Source organism: Dreissena polymorpha, chromosome 8 (genome assembly GCF_020536995.1).
Source record: "Dreissena polymorpha isolate Duluth1 chromosome 8, UMN_Dpol_1.0, whole genome shotgun sequence".
Lineage (NCBI taxonomy): Eukaryota > Metazoa > Mollusca > Bivalvia > Myida > Dreissenidae > Dreissena > Dreissena polymorpha.
The window spans coordinates 22,818,833-22,841,720 of NC_068362.1; the positions used below are offsets into that span (position 1 = coordinate 22,818,833).

Here is a 22,888-nt window from a genome sequence, read left to right on the forward strand (position 1 = left end):
TTAGGTACCATGTAAATATTTATAGTCAAACAACTATAACAGAAAAAAAATTATACAGATTCTCAACTTAAATTTTTACTTAAAAATTTAAAAATGTTTACATGTTTTTCCAAAAACATTATCTTCAGACTAAAGCAACATTTTTATACAAAAAATAATTACCAAGAAAATAAAATAACCTGTATTTGTATTGATAAATTATTAATGAAATAATATGCTGACTGAAAAAAATTGTATAAACATTTGTAGAAAATACATTAACATTTTAAAATTCATTTATATAATACTTATTAATAATTATTTTTAAAATATACATTCACCACACAAGCAAGATTCAAAATGGTAACTGTAAAATAAATATTCAAGATATATGTCTGAAAATATGCATAAGCAACAAAGGTATATCTTTTATACAATGTTATTTCATGGAATAGTTACAATTATTGCTTATCCTTCTATTCATAAATAATGGAAATTATATAAATATTGGAAACAATCAACATATTTTAAACAAAAAATTTATTTGACAAATTAAATAACTTGCCTATCCAAACCAGAGTAAGTTTACTGTTAATCATTTTATTCAAGAACAGTGGGCACTCTTTAAATAAATGTTTGCTTCCTCATACCAAATACACAGCGGTCCCTGATCCAGGCTGTGTAGCAAACAAGGCTTCTCCCACCCTGGGGCCCAACCCCCGGGCCTGGATATATTTATCCACCACTGTCGCCAGGAAAGACTCCGCCTTTGAGTTGGGAACCATGGAAATAGCGCACCCACCCCAGTCTGCCCCCGTCAGCCGAGAACCAACAGCTCCTGCCTCACTGAATTTAAACGTACATTTCGACCTCTATTTCCTATATTTCGACCTTTATTTCCTTGATTTTCAAAATCAAATTATATGACAAATACTATTTTTTGTGAAAGATATTTCCTGTTGAATATAATCAAAATGTTGATGCGCAAAAAAACTCGCCTATTCATAAACTGTCAAGTAAAACAGAAATATTTATGTGAATAAACTCAGGATTTAAAACTTATGCTGAATCAGGCAAATACTGATTTTTTTAATGAAAGTATCTTAAATTCAATGTGTGTTATTAAACGTTCTGTTCACTTCAAACTTAAAAAAGACCTTCGAATACAATTACTTCATCTGGAGCTGTATATGTGAACAATAAAAATATGACAGATGTTTAAAATGTTTTATCAAGAAACTCCAAGCATAATTGTATTCCCTATATCATGAAACTATGCGCCTTTTTTAATGTTATATTTTGTTATCAATTAAAATGATCAATAGATGATTTTACTTTACAATTATTTCCCTACTTTAATTAAGCATCAGTGAGCCGCACTCAGGGAAAATGGGGCTAAATGTTTGCTTGCACGTTTTTTTGCAGTCAACACAGGCTAATGAAGTACAACACTTTCTGCTTTCATGCCATTTTTCCCTCAAAAAGAAGTCCCTTCTTATACAAAAATCCAGTTAAGGCACCTTGTACAGGCTAGTCTGGGACAACACTCCACTAACAAACCTGTGAGGCAAGTCTGCATTCCACGACCCTGGTATTGAAGTCAGACGAGGCCGCCTTGTTCTTCTCTACTCAGCAATTGGACACGACAAACACCACGTCACCAGGCAGTGTGACCGACTCTTCACGTAAGGGGTTGAAGTCAATCTTCTTGGCCTGTGGTTATTTTGAATGACAGCTGGGTGTAAAACTGTCGAGGCATTGTCAAACTGAGTCTATTGGGTTAAATACATATGCGTAAAGTGTCCTCCCAAATGACCCTGTGGAGTCTACACAGGCTTATCAAGTATGACATTTTCTGCCTACACAAAATTTTTGTAAAGAGATCTTCTCTTAACGAAAAATTCCATAAAAGCAGTAAGTTGTGTTCCTAATAAGACTGTGCAGGCTGCACAGGCTAATCTGGTACCACACTTTACGAACATGAATTAATCAATTTATCCAGCAAAGCTAATTTCGTAACAAATGGGATATGACTTCCTGAAAATCATTGGAGCAATATGACAGGACAGTAGACACTTGCCCACCAATAAGCGATTGCATTATATTACATTTTACCAACTCTGATCAGCAGTTCTTGTAATCGTGCGTGAAAAAGAACATTGAATTGTATAATATCACTTGTTTTAATCAAGGGTAAAAACTTTTTTTTATCAGAATGAAATGACAATATGTGCTCGTCCACTCTTTAGAGATGTTGCATACACATAAGTAGTGGACAGACAGAATGACAGATTGCCATCCAGTATCAGAGATATGAATATATTGAAAATAAGTGTTACAAGGGACCAAACTCAATTACAGAAGAATTCGGATTCAATCTGATGGGCAAAACAACAACTATTAGCTCCCTCTGTTTGGGGAGCAAACACATACAAAAAGGTTAAAAATCAACAAAATGATTAAATGTTTGTTGTTACAGTATGTTTATCTTTTGTATAAAATGAACCAAAATAGAAACTGAAATAAATAAATTGGAAGTTTCTTAAAGTGCCGATCTGTGCCATGAAGGATATGGCGTGGTCCATCCACCCTCCCTGTGTACCGATGTAGCGCTCACATGACGCACACGTGTCCGCTATCTCTTTCTGAAAGAACAGACATCAGCAGAGATTTTAATAGAATTTCTTATATAGAGAAATAACAGGTAGCAGACATTTTACGTATAAAGCCCTTGATTTGTTACTTTTGGTAACGAGAACATGCCTTTGATAGCAATATTAGGATTTTTGCAACAGAAGATATGAGCTATTGTATGATCATCGCTTAATCAAGTATGTAAATGCAATTAAGGTAACAGACAGAACATTAAAATAAGCATAGATTGCTTAAATCTTATAAACAATTTAAAAAGCAGCCTGGTGAAGAAGTTGTTATTTACTGGCCCTTGGCAAATTTCTAAACATTCTAGAACATTTTCCAGTTAACAATTATAGTTTTTAAGTTCTTTAAATAATTCACCACATTCCCTGACCTTTGACCTCAGTTGCCCGTTAGCCTGCGTTGTTGCCAAGGCAGCACAGCAGACAAGGGCACTAGACCTGGAGAGGCCGGCGCTGCATGAGACCAGCCCATGCACCATACACTGCATGGCCGCGGGCTCAGTGAGCCCCAGCATCTCCGACATCCCGCGAAACCCACACAGGAAGTAGTACCACACAGGGTTGGAGGAGTTGATTTTATAGTTTGCCACATCACACTCAAAATCTCTAGAGACAATATTCATAATTACAATTACACATGGAATTGGCGATGATTACCAGTATATTACAATCATAGAACTACTCCATTATGTCGGCCAATCTAATATGTGAGTTAGAAGCAGACGGGCCCTTTAATGGTGAAATGGTATGAACAATAAGTTAAAGACCTTAGTGAAAATCTATAACACATTGGAATCAAAACTAAGTATAGAACTAAGCATGTAAAATGGATCCCATAAAAAAACACTAGGGGTTGATGCTAACATTTCAAGATCATGTTAGTCTGAAATGTTTTTGTGGGATTATCTGTAAAAAGATTGAAAGAGCTAGGTCACACTTTTTCCTGTTAAATTCACACCAATTAGTCAGCTTTTAAAAATGGCAAATGTCTAAGGAATGCATAGATTGCTGATGATAAAAAAGGTTCTAAACATCCACACTTCATTTTGTAACGGATATCAAGTTTCAATTCGATCATTTGACAAATGGTTCAGTAGTTTGCTTCAAAATGCAGCCCCTGTCAATATACATGCATGTAAATGCATGTTCATTAATGCACATACACTTTCGACCCAAACTGGATTTTTAAAAGAGTTCCTTGAAACAAAAAATACCATAAAAGCATAACGTTTTTATCTCGATAAGGCCTGAGCTGTCGGCACATGCTAATATAGGGCAACAGTTTACGCACATACATTAAACCGATTTTTTCCCAAAGCTAGGCTAATTTATAGAATCACTTTGCACATTTTCAGAAAATATCTTAATCTAAACTCACATGTACTTGCTGTCAACATTTAAAAGGTTAAGCTTCCCATTGTCCTTAGTGGCCACAGCAATGTCAATGTCCTGCTCTACAGCCATGGGCAACATGCCATGGCCACAGTAGTCGATATGCTCTCCTGAGAAACATAATAACAAGTTGGCTTTTTTTAATCTAATTGAATCTCGCTCTGGAGTTGAGTTGAAACTTAACACAAATGCATTAAAGACCAATTTCCTAGAGAAAGGCTTAATTTATACAGAAATATTAGAAAATATAGTTTGATTAAGAACAAGTAAGTTGCTAAATGGAAGGTACTTCAAGGGGTAAAAACATTATTTTTGATGGAGGTCTGTTGAGCACTAAGGTTTGTTCACCAAGACTTCTGTAATATTGGCATATCACAGTGGTCAGTAACAATGGGCGTTGCTGTTTTTAAATTACATATAGCATAGTTAGATCTGAAAATATAGCATGCAAAGGAAATTAAATGTGTCTCTGTTCGTTAACTTAACCATTTCAACTTCGGTCTGGGAAAATGGGACTGAATGCATGTGCAATATGTATAAAGTGTCATTCCAGATTAGTCTATGTAGTGTGCACACGCTAATCTGAGACTGTCCAACACTAACGTTTTATGGAATTTTTCCCTTGAATTCCCTCATTTATACTAAAATCAAGTCTAGGCAGAAAGTGTTGTCCCTGATTAGCCTGTGCATACTGCAAAAGCTAATCTAGGACAACATTTTCTGCACCTTTTTCCCAGAGAACAGCTCATTTTTAATACTGGTTGATTATTTTTTAATAAGGATGTCATGGCAGTGATTTAACTACAATTGGATTCCAAAATGTGGTTAAAAGGTCTGACTTTCATAATAAATCATGCAATGTAAAAACATTATATTTGTTAGTTTTGTAGATGTTTTTAAAACGTTTTTCTTTATATTGGTAGCAATCAAAATTTATACAAACTAGGTAATTATTTTCCTGAGAAAATATTCCGAAAATAGCTTAAGAAATGTTAGATTTGCTCAAATGCAAACAATAATACATCATGTTCACATATCAAAATAAGCCAAAGGCCACAATTGGTATATTGGGCATTTTTAACAGACTGGTTTATGTTTGGGACACACCATTTTTGTTGTAGACCATTAGTTTTCAATAACCAGTCCAGCATGTCTGTCATTTGTGACTCAGCAATTTCTTATCAGGTTTTATCACACTAATGGCAGAAAAACAGACAGTCTTGCATTGGAGCCCTGTGTTGAGAAAATGGGGCTTTATGCATGAGTGTACAGTTTTAGCCTGTGGAGTCTTGCTGAAAATTGATGAGTGGAAAAAAAGACTGTTTGGAATCTGAATAATGGACTGGTTACCATGTATGTTTAAATTTTGGGAAAAACACATGAGGTACAGTAAAATAACCTTTTTTGGTTAAGTTTGTTGTCCCCTAAAAAGATTTTTATATATTATCAAGTAATCACAACTGAAAATTTTGAATGCAACCATGTCATAGTTTTAATCTATGATCATGTAAACACACATACATGTAAGTAGAAACCAAATTTGGTACATATCAAACCACTGTTTACAGGGCCCTATGTTATCAAATGCACACTTATTTTATGTAATATGTAGAATGTTTAGCTGATCTTGGTTTTAACATAACTGAAATGTATATGAATACTCATTTTGGAAACGTTTTCTACAAACTGATACATATGACAGAAATTAGGTCTTTATGATACATTCATAACCTGTGTTGGATGTTTACTAAATTACCAAAGTATTAAAGTATAACACAAAATGAACAGTATAGCTTATAATGTTATACTTTTATTTTTAGCTCAATTAGTTACTAAATAGTTTGAGCTATACTACTCACCAAAGATATCATTGGGGGATATGTTATGACCAATTTTTATAAAGATTGGTTAAAAAACTGTTGCGTCTAGAGTGGCCCTTAACTTTTCCTTAAATTTACCTTGTGACCTAGTGTTTGATCCAGCGTGGCGCAGTTTTGCACTTGGCATAGATATAAACTGGAACACATTTCATGAAGTTTGGGTAATAAACAAAGTCTGTAGAGTGCTCACAAGCGTTTTCCTTGATCTATACCTTATGTCATGATTTTCACCACATATGACCTAGTTTTGAAGTAATGAAGAGTGTTTTTGATTCTTCAAACGCGCTCTGTCATTCTTTTGACCAGACGAAAGTTCGATTTTTCTCGAGCAACGCGTTCATGGGTTTTGTTACGGTCGTGATATTTGGCAGAAAACAATGGTAATAATTGAGTGTCCTAAGTGATGTAACATCACATGGAGGTGGTGTATTCAATACCGCCTCTACGTTATCCTTACACTTTCATAAACCTTGCTCGTCAATTTCATGACCACATAATGTAATCCTTGACACGAAAAACACACACCTATCCTTATTTACTTCAATTCCATATTGCTGTAACCTACACAGCACTTTTTGTAAGTTATCCAAATGCACATTATTACTTTCACCATATCATCCAGCATGCACTGCACTTCATGGATTCCTTGAAGCATTTGGTCCATTGTGCGTTGCCATATAGCTGGAGCAGAAGAAACCCCATATATTATTCGGTTGTAACGGTACAATCCTTGGTGGGTGTTGATTGTTAGCAACTCATTGGTTTCGTCCTCGCATTCTAGTTGTAGATACGCTTGTCGTATATCAAGCCTGCTGCCCCTTCGACAGTTATTTCTCTATTTTTGGCTTAATAGAGTACGGTACCGGCCTAGCCTTTATGAATTTTGGCTGAGCATTTTCATTTAGGGTGAGCATTGCCTTAATTCCCTTCACATGTACTATACCGTCACTAAACACGCCTTTATGTTTGTCAAGTATAGTATTTAGACGTACCTTCAGGCCTTCCGTTGTCACAGAGTTCACTTTGAAATCTCCGGCTTAACAATGAATTTCCCGTTGTCACCTTTGTTCACAATTGCTTCCATTCCTTGGGTTTTGTTGAATAACTCGGTGAACGGGCTCATCGGCGGCTGCCGATCACTGTAACTCGGCGGCATCCTTATGTGCAGCTTCCATGGCAAGCGATATTCTATGGCATTTTGAAGTGTCAAATCAGCGATAGACAATCACATTCGCTGTGTTCCTGCATCTTTAAAGTCCACAAACAAACCTGTCCCTTAAAGAATCGTTCAAATTCGATCCGAACTCACAGAATTCTGCCAACTTCCGAAGTGAAGTTACGTAACAACTCACACGTTCGCCCACTGCTTGATTCCTCTTGTGAAATCGGAATCGTTCCGCGATTATTAAAGGTTTCGGGCACAACTGAGTTTGTTAAAGCTGACAAGTTCCTCATACGATTTCTCGGACGGCTTCGCTGGTACGGTAAGGTTCCTTAACAAACCGTACGTCTTTTCATCGAGGAGTGTTCAAAGTCCTGCCACTTTTCGTTCATTATCGATGTCATTGACCATAAAGTACTGTTCAAGTCGTTCCTGGTAGGAAGTCCATGTTTCGACATTGCTGTCATATGCGTTATTGTTCCCAATCAGGCCCGTTGCCATTTTGTGCTGATATCCAGAATTTCACGCTCAATCTTAAACGAATAAAATTTTCGAAATATAATCCATAAAGTTTATCCTCGTCGCCAGTGTGTTGAGTTTGGGTAAACAAACGAAGTGTAACGTATATACTTTCAGTGGTTACTTTATTCAACGATAGAAGCGACCAATGCATCACAACTAACTAACCAAGATCAGAGGTCAACATTCAGTAATATAGAACGCTAGGCGTGGCGTAGAGACATTATCTAAATACACCACACTATGCAAATGTCTCCCTCCTGATAGTGCATCAAGCTTAATTTTCACTGATTATATATATGCCATCTACGAGAATAAAGGACCTTCTGTTGGTGTGGCTTAAGTTTCACTTTGTGTGAATTTATCATATACGAGATATATTAGTCTAACGAACTGCCATCTGTTACAACTTTTTTCACTTTGTGTTTATAAACCATATACGAGTACAAATTCAAAAATGGCCTCCTGCTGGTGAAGCTAAATTTTACTGTTGGATTAGTCTTAATGAAGTTTATGTTAGGTTTTACGGTATATTTTATGTTTTATTTTGCAAAGAGTTGTTTTTTATGTATACTTTACACTAAAACGATTTTGTAATCCTTTCATCACAGATCACTAAAAGTTGGGGATTTTGATGTGTATTCGTTTATATTCCATTACAAATAACAAAATATATAGTTAACTATCAACAACAACAACCTTTATTAGCATATAGGCATAATACAATGCTTTTTTGCCACCAAACAGAAAGTTACGCAGTGTGTATAATAATATCAATACATTGATTCAATAAGCGAAGTTTACAAAAAAACAGTAATATATCAGTGATCTATAAAATTATATCTTCAACTGTAACACAAGGAAATTTTGGAATTATTTAAATTGTACAATCATATTCAATGAAAAAATCAGATAAAATGGCTATAGTCTTGTAACAGTTTACAATTATAACTGATTGTCTATATTATTGCGCATTTCATTAGCTTTAAAATATATTAAGCAAGGTTTATAATGTCTTTTTTATTTTTCGACTGCATTATAATGTCAAATTTATTTAACGTTGGCTACCTTTGAAAATATGGTTTTAAATGTTCCTTTCTAATTTCTCTATATAGAGGACAAACAAGTAACCAATGATACTCGTTTTCTTTAACGTGTCCGTTGCAAAACTTACAATTCCTATTTTCGCATAGTATGATATTATAACGACCTCTTTCGATTTCAAGTTTATGTGACGATAATCGAAATCGATAATAATATCGATATATAGTTATCTATCAATTATTTTTTTTAAGAGATAAAAAGAATAGATTCGATACCAACAAACGCTTTTTTTGTTCAAATTAACAGACACATAATTACGTGGGTCTACAAATCAGGGCTCTATATATGGCTTCCACAGCTTTGGTGATACGTAGAAAACAGTGATATTGATTTATTCTTACTTATTACAACATGGTTTTTACAACATCACTCATTATTGAATTTATTTAAAATAAAATTGTTTGAACATAATGTCATTTTAATTCCAAATTTCGAGAAGTACGCCAAATGAAACACATTTTGCAAAATCTTATCTAGATGATTTAATTGAATAAATAGCATGCATATTTTCACTCATGGTTTTTAACAGGCCTCCTTAACACTGACTTGTTACTGTCATTCTGCATGCCTAGAGTCGAAAAGTAAAATTGCACCTGTTGACAGTGAACGCGTGTATTCAACGACGCCACAGGGCCCAAGGCGAACACATGTTAACACTTCTCACAAATGATAAAACTACTAGGAAAACCATACATGTAGTTATGTAATTATTGTCTACATAGTTAAGCAATAAATGTGTAATTGTTGTTTTCAATGAACCAGATGACACTTATTAATACTGAAGAACATACAAACAGAATGAAAATGCCAGTTGAACGTGAACTTTGTTATGTGCATGATGGAATGCATACTCATACACACTTTCCGCCAAGGAAGTATTGGTCTGCTACACAGCACAATCGCTCGGCTCTCTTAATTTGAAACCAAGCTCTCTGTTCATGTTGCAAATCAGGTCGTCAAGAACTACAACAATGGTGTCCTGAAATCGAAATGTAAATCGCGAAATGTCTGCCTGTAGTTTTTCAAATGTATCGATTTTGGCGACTTGACAATACCATCGAAAAATAACTTTACTTTGTGACCTAGCTTTTTACACAACTGAGCATACAAGTGTACACATCTGACCAAGTTTCATCACTTTTGATTCAAAAATGCAAAAACTAGACAACTAACATCGTTCTAGTAAGTTTTTACCTGGCGAACTGATTTTCTAACAAATTTGAAACAAATCTAAACTTCTCAAGACGACTATTCTAATCAAGTTTCATCAAACTTACATAATTAATGTGTCTTGTAAAATTTTAACAAGTTTTTTTAAGATTGAGCTTATGACGTCACTTGATGCAGATTAAAACCTTATCTTGATATTGTCAAGATCAGGATAACAAGAATGTTGAATCAATTTTTAGTAACAAGTATGGCAAAATATGACGAACATCTGAATGTGCTGATCACAATATCTCGCCTAATTTTGTGGCTAGGTGGTAAGATCTAAACACATATTATTAGCACAAAGGCATGTTTTTAGAATCATTCGATTGAAATGTTTCATAAACTTATGTACCTTAGCTTTTTCTATAAAAAAAATAAATGCGCATGTATTTATGAGTAATTCTCGTATGTGCCTACTGATTTTTTTACACTCTTGGTTACCATTAGTGTGTATGTTGTTTTTCTGGATGATAACACTAACTTAAAAAAGACCCTTAAATCATATGCAAAACGTTAAAACCTTATTTACCCCGCGAACGGCCAAATTTAATTACTTGCATATGATTTATCAAATATCTTAAGTTGTGATGGCATAACGCTATCTTTTAATATCGGTACACGGATTTGCCTCTTTTCGTGAAGGGTTGGAAAAGGTTGCTCTCGATGTTTTCAGCCACAAAGTGCAAAACAACCATCCTATAAAAAAGTGTTACAACAATATTCTTTCTACGGCACAAAACATCGTATAAATATTAATTTGTCACACGTTTTATTGCTCTTGTCAGACAGTCTTTACGTCCGTTCGTACGTCTAAGAACTTGTGTTTTCAATACGTCTTCAAAGGCTGTGTGGATTTGCTCAACCTTTACAATCAAATGACGTTAATGTGGGAAATATTGTATAGAAATGAATTAAGGTTGTTACCGTTTTGGCAGAATTATAACATGTTGTCTGTTTTCCTAATCATAGCTTTCCAATCTCCTTTAACTTCCGGTTTAATGTCGCTTAAACGTTTACAGCTTAATGTGCAGGTGATTATAAAGAAATACATTAAGGCTACTTATTCAAACATAGTGTTTATTATCTGTTTTTTTTTAGTTTTAAATATAAAAGCCCCAAATGTTCAATACTTTCCAGATTTGCTCAATATTTTTACAATTGAATGACCTTAATATGCTAATTGTCGTTACGAGATAATCTTTTGACGCAACTAGTTTTAGCTGAATTATTGCCTTCTGTATGATTGTCCATTCCAAAATATATAGTAGATATGGAAGTGTTCACAAATTCGTCGTGTAGGGTATAGTGTCTTATACATATTTCGAGTATTATTTAAGATATTTGAATATGCAGGATGATATAAATGTATTATTATCCGTGTTTAATTCCTCAAACTGAGGTATTGTTGAGCATCTTAAACGTCTGGGTACAGGTAAAACCATGGATTTCCATACAGCTCCATCTGAAATATAATGTAAACTTATGAGTTTGCACCTATGAAGTATGATGACGCAAAATAAGCACTCATAATGAATTGCTTTATCATGTAGCTTTTATAGCGACGCTTAAGTGACCTATTTGGAACCGGAAGGGCTCGTGCTCAATTTATCTATAAAACACATTTCTGATTTTTAATTATGTTTATAAGTCTTTCTAATATAATTATGTTCTTATTATGGTATTTCTGTTTCAAAGGGAAATTCGACAATTAAGACTTCTGAATACGTATGATATCTACAAGAAATTCAAATGTCATATACACAAAACTATCGCATATTTAATAAAATACATTCCGCAACAAAATAAAACTCCATGTACATTGTAATATGTTAAATAACGCTATTGTAGTTCCAAAGGATATAAAGTGAACGTGCATTAGATTGCAAATGATGGTGACAAATTAATTGAACATATTTAAATTGCAACATAATTGACAATACTGATCTTTTATGCGTATATTTATCAGGCGGTAGAACATGCACTCGTCAGGAAACAGGAACTTTGCCCTGAACAAACAAATATCAGAAACGTTCGCATCAGATGAAAGAGTAGTTATTGCTTGCAAATCAAACAAGTGCATTTATTTAAACACACCACTTGGTTTTTTAAAAACTGAAAACAAATCTGTAGATAGTTATTTACAATTACACGTTTAACTTTACAGCAATATGTATAACTATGCTATTGACACATTATGGATTCTCTAAAGCGAGCTCCAAAATTCTTATAGGGCTTGTTAAATACCATTCAAACTTTATCGTACAATAACAGTTGAATAAAATGACGACGGACTAATACTAACGTACAACAATTATATGCTAACGAACATTGTGTGTACATGTTCAGATTTGCATGCATTACTTAAGAACGAAAATCGATTGAAAAAGCGTTAAGTCATTCTGGAAGACAAGTTTCGTTTGAATAACGGACCAGTCTTAATACAACACAACGAAACCGTGCTGGACAGACCAAAATGTAAGTCATTGTGATTTTGAATACAAACGCATTTCCTCAAATAGCGGTGATAACGTATTATCTGTGTAAAATACATAAAACAGACACACTCATTTAGCATTACGCGAATAATCAAATTCTCTAAAAATATTCGCGTAGTATACCTTTCGTGTCTGGAAGATCGTAATCTTTGAAGGGTAAAATCCAGGATGGAGTTCCTTAAACATAACTTTTGTTAGAAGGGGGTCATTTGGAGGTTAATATGTTGCGGCTATTCATTGCTCTAGCTTTCCGGTAGTTTGTATCGCACGACTTGATTGTATTCTACGAATCCATAATTCACTTTGAGAGGAATGCGATGTCAAAAAAACAATTCGTTCAATAAAAATCACCGGAAAACCACGGTTTTGTAATTTTCCACCTAATATATAGTTCCGTTAAAAATAAAGCAGTTTAAATTTGTAGCTTTATTCAGTTGAACAAGGACACTAACACATCGACAAAGTTTTCATTGATGTTTGTTTTGCGCCTTAAATTTTAACACAAACACTTTCCAAAGTCCAGTAATACTATAATCAACAAGATACTAGCGAAACCGTAAACGGGTTTCACCCGTGACAATTAAAATGTTTGAAACTACATGCCTGCTTGTGTAGTGTGAACTGGCTTACTTTTATACAAAAAGTTACTGTTTATATACCCATTTAAAGTAACTATAACGCTCAAAAGCAACGAAAATTTCGTTAAGTATTTCGTAAAATAAAGTTAACACCTTAACAATCAGTGTTCCTTATAGCAATAGCCAAAATTTCAGCGCTAGATGTGGTATGATTACTTAGATTTTTGTAGATACAAAATGCTCGTTTTTATTTATTTGTGGCCACAATTAATTACGGGTGTGTAGAAATACCGAAATCCCCGTAATTACCGAAATCCCCAGTTATCCCCCGAAATCCCCAATAATATTTATTATTTATCAAAATACTGCGGATATTAAGATAGAATATTGCAAAATACAATCTATTCACTGATGAAAAATTGTTTTTATCCATGTTTGGTAGTGAAAAACTAAAATATATACATAATTATTGGGATTCCGAGTATGAATCCATAGTGCATGTTTTCACAAGCACGATCAGGTACAGAAATCCCCGCTGTAAATATTTTTGTTAAGTTTTTGTCTTTACCTCTTCTTTCTAAAATCAAAAAGCCACCCAGATGATTTTTTGACACTTGAAGAGCTTTACAGCGGGGATTTCTGTACCACTGGTGAAAATATATTTTCTATGATCACTCGTGAAATAACAAACGATCTTACACTGTCCAATCGTTTTTATAGTTGTATATCCATTACAATATAATACAATTGACAGTTAAATAACCAATCAAACAGACTCGCATACACCGATCCATATATTGCATTCATTAAATTTAGTATTTGTATTATAATGCTGTTTCATTTACTTCAGGTGGGGGTGTTTTCGGTTTGATTCGCTTCCTTGGAGAAACTTTCGAAGAAGTGAAATCGATCTCATTTAATTGATCGGGTACATCGTATAACGATGAATTCTCCACATTATTTCCATCCGATTCATTGTCTATGTCTGCTTGCTCATACCTCAGTATTGGCGTCTGCTGCTGACGGTCGCAGATATGCACTGCATGGAGAGATAGCAATACTTGCTGTATGTGCACTGTATAACACATGCGATAAATTGTATTTGTACATGTGTTCAAAAAGTCCAACATTTTACATCATTCGAATGATCTAGTGTTCACTTTCAAAAAGTATTTATTGAAATACGAATAACTACAGTTTTCGTGAATGAACAAAACATTTACGAGTACACAATATTAACAATTCGCATATGTTACCAGTGTCTTTTATTTAAGATGATTTAAAGCATTAATGTTCCGTCTGGTTTATAGCGACGATTTCATTCGACGTAGTAACTCATGCATGTTCGTGCATAACCGTTTAGGCTTTATTTTAAAGCCGTCTGGTATTACAGTATAAAAAGCAAGCACAATTTTGTGTAAGGAGAGCAGTAAGGTAGACATTCAGTTAGGATTTAGTTTCCACCAGTTAATGGACCTCATGTATTAAGTTCCAGTATGTGACGTCCGTCTGCTTAATCTACCATTTACATGTTCAAACTTATGTATAATTTATCTTAGTTTTAAATAGCAACTAAAATACAGGGACTGCACACTTCTCTGTTGTGTTTGTTTCCTACACTGAATTACGCTTTCACAAACACAAAATAGTTCTATAAAAAGCCATGCAATATACTATTTAAACATACATTTGTACATTTAACAAGATAAGTATTGATGCAAAGCATCAAAGGGCGTCGGGAATTTCAGTGTAAAAGGTACTCAATGAAGTTACATGGAACGATTTTTTTCTACTGTAAACATTAATATATTGGCCGATTATTTTAAACAAAATAGAAAAAGATACTGTTATAACCATTATCTATGATTTTGTGTTATAACCCCCAAATAACCATTATCTATGATGTTGTGTTATAACACCCAAATAACCATTATCTATGATTTTGTGTTGTAACCCCCAAATATTCCATAGTTCATTTTATTAACATTGGTTTCCTTTTTTTACTGGCATCCGTGTGCAATTTTCATTAATGGAACATAACTGTGTAGGTTTTAAAAAGTCTGCTTCATCTCACAAAATGCGCATTGATAGTGTCACCTAAAAAAGTCCATACCGAGAGGTCCATACCACATACGTGTCGCACTTCGCGCTAATTAAGGAACGGAAAAAGTGTCACAAAACGCGCATTCACAGTGTCACCTAAAATAGTCCATACCGAAGGGTCCAAACCACCTGGATAATAATACGTGTCGCGCTTCGCGCTCTATATGTGGTTCTTAAAAAAAAAATCTGAGGAGTGCTTGACTAAGGAAACGGGTTGCTGGGACACAGCTCCTCCTTGATAAGCGGCTGCCTCCTTTATCACAACTCATTGTTACAATCAATAATACGTGTCGCGCTTCGCGCTCTATATGTGGTAGGGATAGTTCTTAGGGCCTATGATAGACTGTTCAAAAAACAACATAAGATACACATTGTTGATATTATGTACTACAAATTCATGCATATCAATAAAATTGTATTTTTGTTATTCCTTGATTATAAATGACATGTTAAGTCTGGAATAAATCACTTTATCTGTTTAAAAAAAGTCAATCACAACACAATATATTGTCCATATTATCATCTACACAATGTCCAAACTGACAGTCAGATGTAAACTTGGTAAGCTCAGGTTGCACCAGGATTGGCAAAATGCATTTCGAAGATCTGCAATGATAAAAAATATATAAAAAACTGATTTTAATACTTAAAAGCAACCTTCTACGAACACATCAATAATACATCACACAATGGAGACAACATACTTGTCCACAATAAATTGAAATTATATTCAATATAACACGCAATATTTGTCAATCTTCATCATTATTTTTCTTTTTAAAATTAATCTTTGCAAACATAGCATAACAAATTATTAATAAATTTATATCAAGATGAAAATATTCTTGTTTTGTACATAATTCTCTCTGAAATCTGTCTTGAATACATCATTAAAATTCAATTGTGTACTCTTATATGTGTAAATATTTTTTCCAAACTGAAAAAAACACATTTATTTCTTCAAATCAGGCTGTTCACACTATTTTTGCCCTTTCATAAACCAACCACATGTTAACATTCCCTTTTTGAATTTACTATGCAATATCCCTCCAGGATAAAACACTTGAAATTGAGGCATGTGAAATTAACAACAAGCCTGTAAATTATATCTCCTCATAGGCCAGTCTGGCCTGTAAATTGTGACCGTCTTTCGCCATGTCTGACAGACATGCACAGAGAACAGAAAATAGTCAATGTTCTAAATTTAAAAAAAACAAACAGAGCATAATGCTTATTAATTACTTTATCATACATGTATTATTTGTTGTCACCATAGTGTTGAAGACAAGGATGAACTTTGCTGCTTACATGCTAATCTCTTCCTTGGCATGACTGCTTCATCAAAAGCATAAACTGTTGTCAATCCTGTAACATACAATTCATGTAATCAGGGACCTATACAAACATAGGTATAGGTCCCTGATGTAATACATATTTCTTTAAATACATAATTCTCTGTTTTTAACAAAACGTCCTTTGCACAAGATAATCTTTTTTATTACACAGGAAAAACTGTTTAAAAGCTTAACACATATAAGGTAAAAAAAATGCAGTTTGTAAGTCTTCATTTACTTCCAATCCAGCACTCCTCCTGAATAGATGTGCCGGCGCTTATATTTTATGGGTTGAAAACTGTAAAAAGGTGCTCAGTTTGGTGTTAATTTTGAATTATTTACATGGTCATATCATACCTGATAATAATGAGCACATCTTTTGGTGTTCGCACTTTGTCTTTTTCACTCAATCTGTATTTTTGGCTGAAATAAATGAATGAAGAGTTGCTTTGAATTGATCATGAACACAGCCATTTATATGGACATAAGCAACTAGATCATCTGACAAGAAAAGAAACATAAAAAAGTATTCTAATAATTATCATCAAATAGAATTAATAACATAATTCATTGTGTAGCCACTTCGAATAAAATTGTTATTGCTTACATGCTATTGCGTGATTGCACAAAGTTTTGCAAAGGAATTTTGAATGTTGATTATACAACCCTGTTCACTTCACTTTATCTTAAAGAACATAAAGTGATAGAATAATACTGAAAGGGTAATATATTGACACAACCTTTAAACGAAATGTCATTACTTTCATTATAGAAAAGTTCAAAAACAAATGTTAAATTAAGAAGTGTTTTAGATTTTGACAACTTTCGGGTAAAACACACAAACTTGACTGTGTGTAGAAATACCGAAATCCCCGTAATTACCGAAATCCCCCGAAATCCCCAGAATTCCCCGAAATCCCCCGAAATCCCCAATAATATTTATTATTTATCAAAATACTGCGGATATTAAGATAGAATATTGCAAAATACAATCAATTCACTGATGAAAAATTGTTATTATCCATGTTTGGAAGTGAAAAACTAAAATATATACATAATTTTTGAGATTCCAAGCCAGAAATCCCCAATAATCCCCAATACTATTTATTAATTATCAAAATACTGCGGATATTAAGATAGAATATTGCAAAATACAATCAATTCACTGATGAAAAATTGTTTTTATCCATGTTTGGTAGTGAAAACTAAAATATATACATAATTATTGGTATTCCGAGCCAGAAATCCCCAGAAATCCCCAATAATATTTATTATTTATCAAAATACGGCGGATATTAAGATAGAATATTGCAAAATACAATCAATTCACTGATGAAAAATTGTTTTTATCCATTTTTGGTAGTGGAAAACTAAAATATATACATAATTATTGGGATTCCGAGTATGAATCCATAGTGCATGTTTTCACAAGCACGATCAGGAACAGAAATCCCCGCTGTAAAGCTCTTCAGGTGTCAAAAAATCATCTGAGTGGCTTTTTGATATTAGAAAGAAGAGGTACAGACAAAAACTGGACAACAATATCTCACTTCTTTTAAAAAATATTGACTTGTAGCGGGGATTTCGGTAATTCTACATTCGCCCACAGAGTACCGAAATCCCCCATATTTACATCTGAAAGTGTCAAAAATATCATTTGTATTCTTGGTTTTTGGCTTTGCTTGAATGTTTACGTGCAAAAAATAATATTAATGTTAATTATTAAGCACACTTGACAGCATAAGTTGCCGCTTAGGGGGGATTTCGGTAATTCTACATTTGCCCGCCGAGTACCGAAATCCCCCATATTCACGCCTTACAGGATCACTTTGTCATCGGTATGATTGTTTCTTGCCATCGCATAACTGTTAATGTACAAATAATGATATTAATATGAATTTTTAAGCACTCTTGACACCGTACGCTGCCTCTTAGCGGGGATTTCGGTAATTCTACACAAGAGCATAGACAGGCGCCGGTACCGAAATCCCCGCTGTACAAACCTGCAAGAGTCAAAAGAATCATTATATTGCTTACTTAGTGTAGAAATCAGTCAGAAAGACAAAAAACTATCAACAATATCCCCTTTGGTGACCTAGGTTGAAAAATTATCACTTAGGCCAGGGATTTCGGTAATTCTACATTCGCCCGCCGAGTACCGAAATCCCTCATATTCACGCCTTATATGGTCAATATGTCATTGATATGATTGTTTCTTGGCATCGCATAACTGTTGATGTACAAATAATGATATTAATATTAATTTTTAAGCACTCTTGACACCATACGCTGCCTCGTAGCGGGGATTCGGTAATTTTACATTTGCCCGCCGAGTACCGAAATCCCCCATATTCACGCCTTACAGGGTCAATATGTCATTGATATGATTGTTTCTTGGCATCGCATAACTGTTGATGTACAAATAATGATATTAATATGAATTTTTAAGCACTCTTGACACCGTACGCTGCCTCTTAGCGGGGATTTCGGTAATTCTACACAAGAGCATAGACACGTGCCGGTACCGAAATTCCCGCTGTACAAACCTGCAAGAGTCAAAAGAATCATTATATTGCTTACTTATTGTAGAAATCAGTCAGAAAGACAAAAACACTATAAACAATATCCCCTTTGGTTACCTAGGTTGAAAAAGTTATCACTTATGCCAGGGATTTCGGTAATTCTACATTCGCCCGCCGAGTACCGAAATCCCCCATATTCACGCCTTATATGGTCAATATGTCATTGGTATGATTGTTTCTTGGCATCGCATAACTGTACAAATAATGATATTTATATTAATTTTTGAGCACTCCATACGCTGCCTCTTAGAGGAGTAACGGTGATTTCGATTTACGAGCGAGCACATTTTTAACAGGTTGAATTATCGAAATCCGCGTTCTGACACGTCGTTGTTTGGATCGGGTATTGCACACGGTTCACGTGTGTATTAGCACCCTACTGTAGTCCCGGCGGGGTGCTCGTTATCGACTGCATCAATACACCGGTAAGCAACAAGTTTAATGATATTAGTATTAATTACTAAGCATAAAGAAATCATTATAGTACTTTCTTATAGTAGTGATAATAATGATATTAATGTTAATTATTAAGCAAGCATATTTTGCCTCTTAGCGGGGATTTCGGTAAACCCACACAAGAACTAAAACCGCTGTACAAACCGTCAGGTGTCAAGAAAATGATTTTATTTTGTAGAAATCAGTCATACGGCCTATCACCCCTGCACAGCACTAAATCACTGCAAAGCACTCAAGTTCTCTCTATATATAAACGAGGTTGTTTGCCAACATAATGAATATGTTGCCCAGCTCTTGCCACGTGGAGGCCACCTCTTGAAAGAGCCAAATTTTGAATTTCGTAAAAAATAGGCCGAAATAGTCCCAAATATTTAAACGAGAAAATAAAAAAAACAGACTGGCACACAATAATCATGTTATTTATCCCCGAGTCCGACCTCTTAAAAGTACAATATACGATCTGATGAAACTCATTGCGTGCGTGACTGACTGACTGACTGACTGACTTACTGACTGACTGACTGACTGACTGACTGACTGACTGACTGACTGACTGACTGACTGACTGACTGACTGACTGACTGACTGACTGACTGACTGACTGTGACTGACTGACTGACTGACTGACTGACTGACTTGACATAGCAATATCGTCTAAAAGCTTCACTGTGACACCCACAAGGCCACAACGGCTTATACAAATACCATGATTGATGGAAGAGATTCAGTTTACCAACAAATTTGCAATTTGTTGAAGAAAAACAACTCAAGAAGTAAGAAAAACTTACCTTTAAAAAAGCAGGAAGTTTATCAGAAAATCAACATTGTCGAACTGTGCCCTACTGTATTGATTAAATGTCAATCGTGATACATCGGCTATCTCGGATTCCTCCGTAAGATTTATGAAATAAATCGTCTGCTGATCCAGAGTGATTAAATGTATAAGCTGAGGTTAATTTAAACCATGTACAAACCATAAGAAAATACGGAAATGTATTGTTCCCTTAACTTAATAACCATGGTTTAGGTTATTCTTCAAAATTAAACTATTGTTTTATCTCAAGAAGTGTGTTGACAAAGCACGCGAAACGGTCATCACAAGTTAACTAAAGTCATTATGGAAACGACGTCAGCGCCAAAGGATCAAAATCTCATTCCCAGCCACATACCCAGTGGGCACCCAAACGTTGCTGCAACGGTATATTTAGGTTGCAGTCAAACGTTGCAGTTTGGTTGTACCAATGATGTATATAGAGAATAATAGGTTAATGTTGATTATAGATCAGGTTTATCATGCGAGGCTTAGAAAACAAAAAGCACGAGCCTTGGCGAGTGCTTTTTCGTTTTCGTGCCGAGCATGATAAACCTGATCTATTATCAACACTAACCTATTATTCTATTTATCCCACTTTTGTATTCAGTTAACCTTTTTATTTTAACAAAATTAGTTTTCATGAGTGTTTGTCGTACTTTGATAATGACTGTAGTGTAACCAAGATCAGTGTATTACTCCGCGTTCCAAAAATAACCGCTGATCAAATTGTCATTTAAAAAAATCAGAATATCGGTCTGTGACAAAGAATCGTGCGTTACTAATAACAATTTTATTCATATTGAATTGCAAATCTAAAAGTTTTATAACATTAATATAACATTTAGTTGTTATATACAAGGAACTACATTTGTATACAACGTAGCCTAACACCACACACAATTCACTTTCGATGTTCAAACTATCAACTAGAACACGAGGTGCAAAACATTTGCTTCTTTGTTGTAATATGTGGTTATTTCGTGACGAAATAACAATAACAACTTGGCTTTAATCTAATTATTCACATTAAAATTTTGAATGTGGAAAGTGGCACCAAAGAATTGTGAGGCAAAGTTGTTCGAACGAGAGAAAGACATTTGCAGGTGAAGTGACTGGGTGGGACGAAAATCAAGATCAACTTGTTCAACGGTAGACAGTGGTTGTGTAGGCTGCATTTCGACCATAGTTTCAGTGCATGAAGGTGAACAAGAGGAAGCTGTTTGTTTGTTACATTTACTGGACTGAGCAAGAATGTTGGAACACTTTTGCTGCTGTTCAACAGATATGGTGGAATAATTGGTTATGGACTGGACATTTTTGTGCCCTGTTATGGCCATGATTTCGGTGGGTGGAATGTTTGCATTTCGAAGTTTTTGGACCAGGAATTTGCGAACTGAGTGGTTGGTTATTCTCTTGTGCTCGGGAAAGCCGGCGTCTTTTGCCATGGCCTTCAGCATCTGACCCAGCTTGTTGACACCCAATTGTTGACGCAAGAACCACTGGGATGCAGTGTCAATTGTGCGTGTTGCCAGGTAGAAAGGGTGCTGATCTGAAAAAAAATCAGATGGACGCATATTCGAGTACAGCTTGTAAATTAACACGGGATTTCTTGGTCCAGAAGTGCCGAACATCTTGGGAGACACTTTTCTTATGTCAGCGATGTTTTCTCCTGTGCGCGTTTTCGTTTGCCGCTCGTTTAACTCGAGATACTCGACACCATTCGAGTCTACACGGAGGCGGACGTCTCCCCACCTAACAAAATACAAGAATCTTAATTTAATGTCAGATATGAACAATAATGAAATACAGCATTTAAGTTGAAGCGGATGTACTTAGTGAATGGGGTGAAAAAATAATGAGAAAAATTGATACATATTTTGTGTGTTTGTGTGTAAAAATGTTTCTTACCGCAAATTGTATTGCTCCGTTGTACCTCGCAAGCCAAAATGAAGGCAGTTGTTCAACCAGACTGTATTTAACAAGGCTTTCGGAGACTCCGTGCCAAGGATCCCCTTCTCCCAGAGCAGATCGATGTCGGTATCACTCAGCGGATGGGCCTCCATAGGACGGTTTCCCATACCCTAAATTGGTGATTTATATTAATTATACTGTTTCATTTAACTTTTCGACTATATTTTTTAATTTAAATTTATTTTTTGAGTATTCTATCTTTCGTAGGCTTACAGTATTACTTTTAATGTGACTTTTAGACTTTTATATATTAACTGCAACTTTATGTCGACAGGGTATTAGTTTCGTACAGACTACACTTGGGATTTTTTCCCAATTTTGTCATAAATGATACGTTTTCTGTTGAATATGTTATTTTTGCCAAATTTCTTTTAGTTATAACCGTTCATCTCAATTTTACCTGTTTCTTAAGACTTTTTTTCTTTGCATTGTAGGTGTCCCTTGTGAGTGCAAATTGGGCTCCAGTCCCTGTCATGACTGAACATCCATAACGATGTCGTTTCAGGTACCTGTCAACACTAGCAATGATGCCACGGAGGGAGCTTGGTTCAAAATCTGTGCCATTTGACTTTTTAAGGGACAACAGGAAAGTGGCCAAATACTCATCAAGAAGAGTTGGTTCTATGTGGTGGATTTCTTTTGATTCA

General features: G+C 34.8%; 1 long non-coding RNA gene and 1 pseudogene across 2 annotated transcripts; both read right to left on the minus strand.

The window, feature by feature from the left end:
* Nucleotides 1–623: 623 nt before the first annotated feature.
* Nucleotides 624–22,888, minus strand: part of LOC127840378 (N-acetylgalactosamine kinase-like) — a 117,121-nt pseudogene continuing 94,856 nt past the window's right edge.
* Nucleotides 15,431–20,280, minus strand: LOC127842863 (uncharacterized). 2 transcript variants are annotated; one of them, XR_008031934.1, is made up of 4 exons: nucleotides 20,245–20,280; nucleotides 16,776–16,841; nucleotides 16,337–16,449; nucleotides 15,431–15,690 (listed from the first exon to the last, which is right to left on the minus strand). It is a non-coding gene; the product is annotated as an uncharacterized LOC127842863 (long non-coding RNA). The 2 variants fall into 2 exon arrangements; XR_008031933.1 differs by lacking the exon at nucleotides 20,245–20,280 and having other exon boundaries at nucleotides 16,776–18,946.